This window comes from Vulpes lagopus, chromosome 24 (genome assembly GCF_018345385.1).
Source record: "Vulpes lagopus strain Blue_001 chromosome 24, ASM1834538v1, whole genome shotgun sequence".
Classification (NCBI taxonomy): domain Eukaryota; kingdom Metazoa; phylum Chordata; class Mammalia; order Carnivora; family Canidae; genus Vulpes; species Vulpes lagopus.
The window spans coordinates 9,422,311-9,428,612 of NC_054847.1; positions in this window are offsets into that span (position 1 = coordinate 9,422,311).

Here is a 6,302-nt window from a genome sequence, read left to right on the forward strand (position 1 = left end):
CCTGAGCTGTGCACCCAGCCCGTAGGAGATTCTCAATAAAGCAGGCTCGGGTCTAGGGCGGCACAGTGGCACCCCACAGAAGGGCCAAGCACACAAAAGGTTACCTTCACGTGCTACTGTAAGTGTGCAAGAAAACGCATTGCCTCTGACTACACACTCCCGCCGTGCAATGTCCACACGCATGTGAGCGGCTCATGTGTGAAGGCCCTGGCTTCAGCTGGTGCGTCATCCATCACGGGCAGCTGCTTTGTAAACTGCAATCAAGTAATTTAATGCCAGTGATGAAATCTATGCCCTACAGTGCTCGTTATTAATAGGAATTAAACGTATTTCAGGTAACAAAACAGTGAGTAATGTGGGCAATAAACACAGGATGCAAACCTGGCCCGCGGTGGGACTGACGTGATAGGGTGTTCTCTGGCTCACGCTGGCCCCTCGAGAAAGACCCACGCTTGTTCAGCAATCGGTCACCCCTGGAGAGGGCACAGGTTAATGAGTCATTGCACATTCGGCCCTAAAGGGGGGCACTGCGGATTTCGACTCCCCTTATGAGCCACCGCAGTGTTCCACAGCTTTCCCCTTGCAATGATTTGAAAAGCTTCTGTGTTCACTCTGATACACTCACTCACCATCCTCATTGCTGCACACTCTTTATTCAGTTCCTCGGCACCGGAGACCCACTCGCAGCCCGACACCATCGTTTGGCCCAGACCCCCGCTGGAGCTACAGCTCTACCCAGAGACAAACCCATAGCTGCACACACCTGCAGTCACGTGTGTACCTGTGCCCAGAGAGAGAGGCCTCTAGACCACACACATGCATGTGCATACATGAGGCCTGCAGGCACACTAGGTACACACCCAGCAGTACACGCTGGGAAAGGAGTACAAGCCTACTGGAGCCCGGCTTGGGGGGACTGGATGGCCAGAGTCACAGCAGAGCCCTACTCCCCATTTCCCCCCAACCTTTGCAGCCAGCCTCTGCTTCCACCACGCACTCCAGCGCCTCCAGGCCTTTGCTCACGTTGTTAAGTGCCCACCTATCTTCTCAAGGCTTAATCATTGCCTCTATGAAGCAAGAGCCTCATCAGAGCTCCCACAGTAAGAAAAATCTAGGTTATATCAGTCATGAATAATCTCCAAATCCTAAGAGGGTCAGTGGGGCAGGGGGAGGGGGCAGGCGGCTCTTCTCCACACAATCACTCAGGGACCCAGGCTGCCAGCAGCACCACCACCGCCTTGTACTTTCACCAACTACCACGTCTTCACTGGCTGTGGCAGGGCAAGAGAGAAGCCTCAGGTCAAAGCAAGGTGCGTCACCCTCATTCACGTTGCACTGGCCGGAGTTAGTCACACGGGCCATATCCCCACAAAAGGGCAGAGAATCATGGTCTTCTACATTTGCTACCGCTGTTGTCACAAATTAACACAAACGTGGTGGCTGAAACCAGCCTATATTTACTCTGTTCTAGTTTTGGAAGTCAGAAGTCCAAAATGAGTCTTAAAGGCTAAAATCACGGTGTCAGCAGGGTCGGTTCTTTCTGAGGACTCCAGGGGCACCCATGCCCCTTCCTCCATCTTCAGAGCCAGCAGGACAACATCTCTCCTCTCTGATCTTCTTTCTCCCTCTTACAAGGAACCTATGTCCCCCTGGATAATCCAGGACAGTCTCCCCTTCTCAAAATCCTTCATTTATCCACATCTGCAAAGCCCCTGTTGTCACATAAGGTAACATTGAAAGGTTTAGGGGATAGGACATGGTCACTGTTCTATCTGCCACGGTGTTCCAGAAACCAGAGCTAGTACACAGGATTTTGTGGGTACCCGGCATCGCCTCTGCCATTCAGCGCTCCTCTCCTGTCTTGTCCGTGCTCGCACAACCCCTCTCAAGCAGCAGGTGAGCTCTGAAAGGGCAAGAGGTGGCCGGGAGCTTCAGGCCCATCAGGTGCCTGGCGCAGAGCAGAGGCCTGGGAAAGTTTGCAGGAAGGGAGAGAGAAAGGAAAATATGAATGAATTTGGCAAGATCAAGAGGTGTGTGAGAACAGAAAAGGCAAGAGAGAAAGTAGGCGGACCCTAATGAGTCTAGAGGCCATCAGAGCATGTGAGGCCAATCAGGAAGCGAACTGCCCTGGAGTGGAGGGTTCAGAGGGATGCGTGGGCACTTCACACCCAGATTGGAGGAATGGTGAGGAACGGTGAGTGGGAAAAGTTAGGAAAGAAAGGGTGGGAGGAGGCAGGAGACAAAAGGCCCTAGTCTGAGCCCAGCACTGGGCTGGGTGTTATCACACAGGGGCTCCAGGACACCTTTGCAGGCAGCACAGCAGAGACAAGGGGATGGGGACTCAAGGACACATCCCCGATCCAAGTTCACACGGCTGGACAGTGGCTGGGCAGGAATTTACAGCCCTGTTCGGCTGGTTCCAAAACCAGCTGCCATCCCAGGACACCCAGCTCCGTGCCAAGCTTTGCCACAGTTGCAATCAGCTTGGTGTCCCCACCTCTTTAGGATCTCAGGCCCTTTATCTGTAAAATGAAGCAGTCAGTCTGGAAGACCTCCAGGCTCCCTCTCAGCTCCACCCTTCTGGGGTCCATGGACAGATCTAGTTCATCAGGACCGGTTTCCTGGAGGGATGGGGGGGTCTGAACTTCTTCCCACTGACAACAGACATACAGTTCCTTTTATGTTGCCAAGAGACAATCCAGGGCAAGGAGGGAGAGGCTCATGGCAGAGATGACTCCATGCCCCAAAAATGAGAATCACAGCAGCCCACGAGATTGTGCAAGCTGCCCGCGAGGCTGCCAGTCGGCCCTGGCCTGGAGGAGGGTTGTTTACACTCCCAAGTATGTGCTTGCAGTTAACTCTGTGGCCGAGTGCACAGCCCTTAGGGCTGCCAGGAGCGTCTGTGTGGGGACAACAGGGATGGGCCTCGCCAAGCCCTTTATCCCAGATACCAGACACCTGTTCGTTTGTTCGTTCCTTCCTTCCTTCCTTCATTCATTCATGTCCTCATTCATTCCCTGAGTGTTTGCCAGGCATTATGCAAGGCACTGGGCATATGGAGGTAAACAAGACAATGTCTTGATGAGTCTCTAGGACCTGAGAACCTCGAAGAACACTGTGAGGGACTAAATATAGATAATGACCCTCCCAGCAAGGTTGGTGCAATAGTAAAGGTATGTGCCTGGAGGTCAGGGAACACAGGGCAGGGGACTTCGGTATCTTCCTATGGAAAATATTTAACTAATAGTTTAAAAAAAAATCAAAGCAAGATAGTAAGTCTATACTCAATGACCTTTAAAAAACACGTCTTTTCTTGTGAATGCCTATAGGTGAGAATGTCACATTCAGTTTTCTTTGAATTCCACTTGAGGCCTCAGTCATTTTGAAAACTCCCTGGCTGCCAGGGCCATGCAAAGGTCCTGGGGTTTGTACAGATACCCGTCATCCCAGAGGGCATGCTCTTCGGTAGCCAGTGGCTGCTGCTGGATGCCAGCTTGGAGGTTCAGGACACTGGGGTATGGCTGTGACTCTAGTTTTTGTGGACCGTGAGCTTTAGGAAATCAAAGCAATGTCCTGAGGTGTGGCTATGCAGGGGGCTGACGTCCCACCTCTGGGACTTGGGACCCCTTTTCAGGTGCTAGGAACCTTCCCCCTGCCGTCTTACAATTCCTCCTACTGTTTTACTGAGACTGCCTTCATGTTTTCTCTCCTGAGCTTTCTTTTTTACAAATAAATAAATAACTACACAGGGAAAAATGTTGCCTTCAAACAGCTTCTGGTTGGGTCCTGCAAATGCCCCCTGGGACTCGGGAGTAGGGAGGAGTCTGGTTACAAACCTGGGGACACTGAGAGGGAAAATACAAGGGAGAAAACACAAAGTCATATTTTAATAAATGATGTCTTGTGCCATTATCTACTTTTATTTATCATTTCTTTAGCATATATTTCTAGAAATCAAGCCAAAAGATCAACACATTTTAAAGAATTTTTTTAAATTGCTTTTCTAAAGGTTTACACCTATTCACACTCCTCCCAACTGTGAGCCAGTATTTCCTCTCCCCCCCCCTCCTTTTTTTTTTTTTTTTAGATTTTATTTATTTAACAGAGACAGCACAAGCAGGGAGGGTGGCAAAGGGAGAGGGAGAAGCAGACTCTCCACTGAGCAGGGAGCCGACCCAGGGCTGGATCCTCGAGATCATGACCTGAGCCAAAAGCAGATGCTTGACCAACTGAGCCACCCAGGGGCCGCTAGCTCTTCATCTTTCACTTCTCTATCATCCACATCAAGTCTAAGGGTTGGTTTTCTTTCTTTTTTTTTTTTTTTTAAATCTTTGACAATTTTGTTTTCAATATTCATGTCACTGGCTGATTTTACAAGTTATTACTTTATTCTCAACGCTCCTTTTTTTTTTCACTCCTTTTAAAGAAACAAGTTTCTGGGAAAGTAGGGGTGGACAGCCGCCAGAGGTGCCTCAGATTGCTAAGGTCACTTCTAATGCATCCTCAGGGATGTCCTGCCTCACCTGGGCACCTTCCGCACCTTGTCTGAGTGTGGAATTCCACCTGCTGCTTCCAGACCCTACACACCGGCCCATCTCCTGAAAGTTTCCCGGGTCTTCTTCTTTCCGTGGGTTGCCCGAGATCCTGGCTCATACCTGTGCTCTTCTATCCCCCACATTGTGCACTGTTGGGGGGAAGTCTTGCCTGCGTGCTGTGGGCCTTGCTGGTTTCTCCACGGCAGGTGGAATCATGCCTGTTGCCGGGGGTGGGAGTGAGCAAGACACAAGGGAAAGGCCAGAAAGTGCCCAGCAAGCACTTGGCACTTGGTCCATGGTCAGTGAATTTCAGCTATTATACTGTTACTATTACTATTATTATTCTCCTTCTGTCTCTGAAAGGCAAGGGAGTGGCTTTTATCTCTGCATCTTTGGTTGCTGGCCCAGAATGTCAAAGTAAATCAATCAAAGTGCTTATTGGGTAAAGCATTTCTCTGCCCTTGGCACGGGCTTGCCGTCTGCAAGACTGGGATGTGAGGAGCGCTACCTCCTCCCGCAGCCAACCTGACCCTTCTCCCCACGTGGCCGCTCACCGTCCCTCACCAGCACCTGCTGGAGGTGGGGGAGGTACCCTGGGGAAATTGGTTCCCAGCATCCCTTGCTTCCAGGGATGGCCACTTGACCCACTCCTGGCCAATGAGACGCCAGCAGGGAGCTCCTGGGAGACCCTCCACTTTCCTGATGGAGCCAAGGCAGCTATCTTGTCTCCTTGAGGTGATGAGTAGGCTTTTATGTGCCACGGATGTGTGGAAAGGTGGAAAGAGCCCAGGCCTTGTTGGCATCACCAGCTGCTGACCAAGACCTGCAACCACCCATGTCCAGAATTATTAATTTGTTAGAAAAATAGAACTGTTTAAGCTACGGCAAGTGGCTGTTCCGTGAAGCCAAAGGCATTTCTGATACCTACAAGCTTGCTTTAGATGTTCATCAAATATTACAGCCCTTCTCTGCCTTTCCTTCTTGTCCTTTCCCTTGAAAAAGGAAAGCTGAGGAGCCCTAGGAAGCACCAGGGGCCTGCTTCACCTAGGCACCTGTCACCTTCTCTACCCCAGAGAGGGGCCGGAGTCATGGAGCCCTGAAGGCCGAGACCAGACGCACAGGGCTCGGCGGTGCAGCCAAGGAGAGGGTGGGTGGGAAGGCACCTGCTGGGCACCGGGGCTCATCTTGTGTGGGGGCCCAGCTCCCTGCCAACCGAGAGATGGGGCTGCCTCTGGCAGCAGCCACAGAAGGAGAGACAGGGCTCCCCTGTCTTGGACTCATCCAGATTCCCGCCCTCCCCCCTCCTAGCAGGGGAACAAAGAGGCTGCCCATGCTCAGCCCTAGGAACTAATACTTACTAGTATCTATTATGTACCGGACTCTTTGCATTTCGGGAGAGCCCTTTGATATAGGACTTCTCATCCCCCTTGATACAGGACGTCTCATCCCCGTCCCTAAAGGAGGAAACCGAAGGACAGAGGGGCCACATAGCTCTCCCAAGGTCACATCCCTGGGAAAAGGAAGAATTTGGGCTCCCTCCCAGAGATAACCCCACAATGGGCGATGTTATTTCAGAGGCTGCCTTATTTGCTATCTCGCATGCAAGCGCTCTTTAACCCCCCACCCCCCGCCCAGTGCCTTGGTCCCGGCCCTGCCTGCCCCCTCCCCGAAGACCCTCCCTACTCCGCGGCCATCTGCTTCCAGCTTCCAGACCCGGGCCTCCTCGGCTCTAATCATGAGTCACGACCACTTGTTGAGAGCACGCAG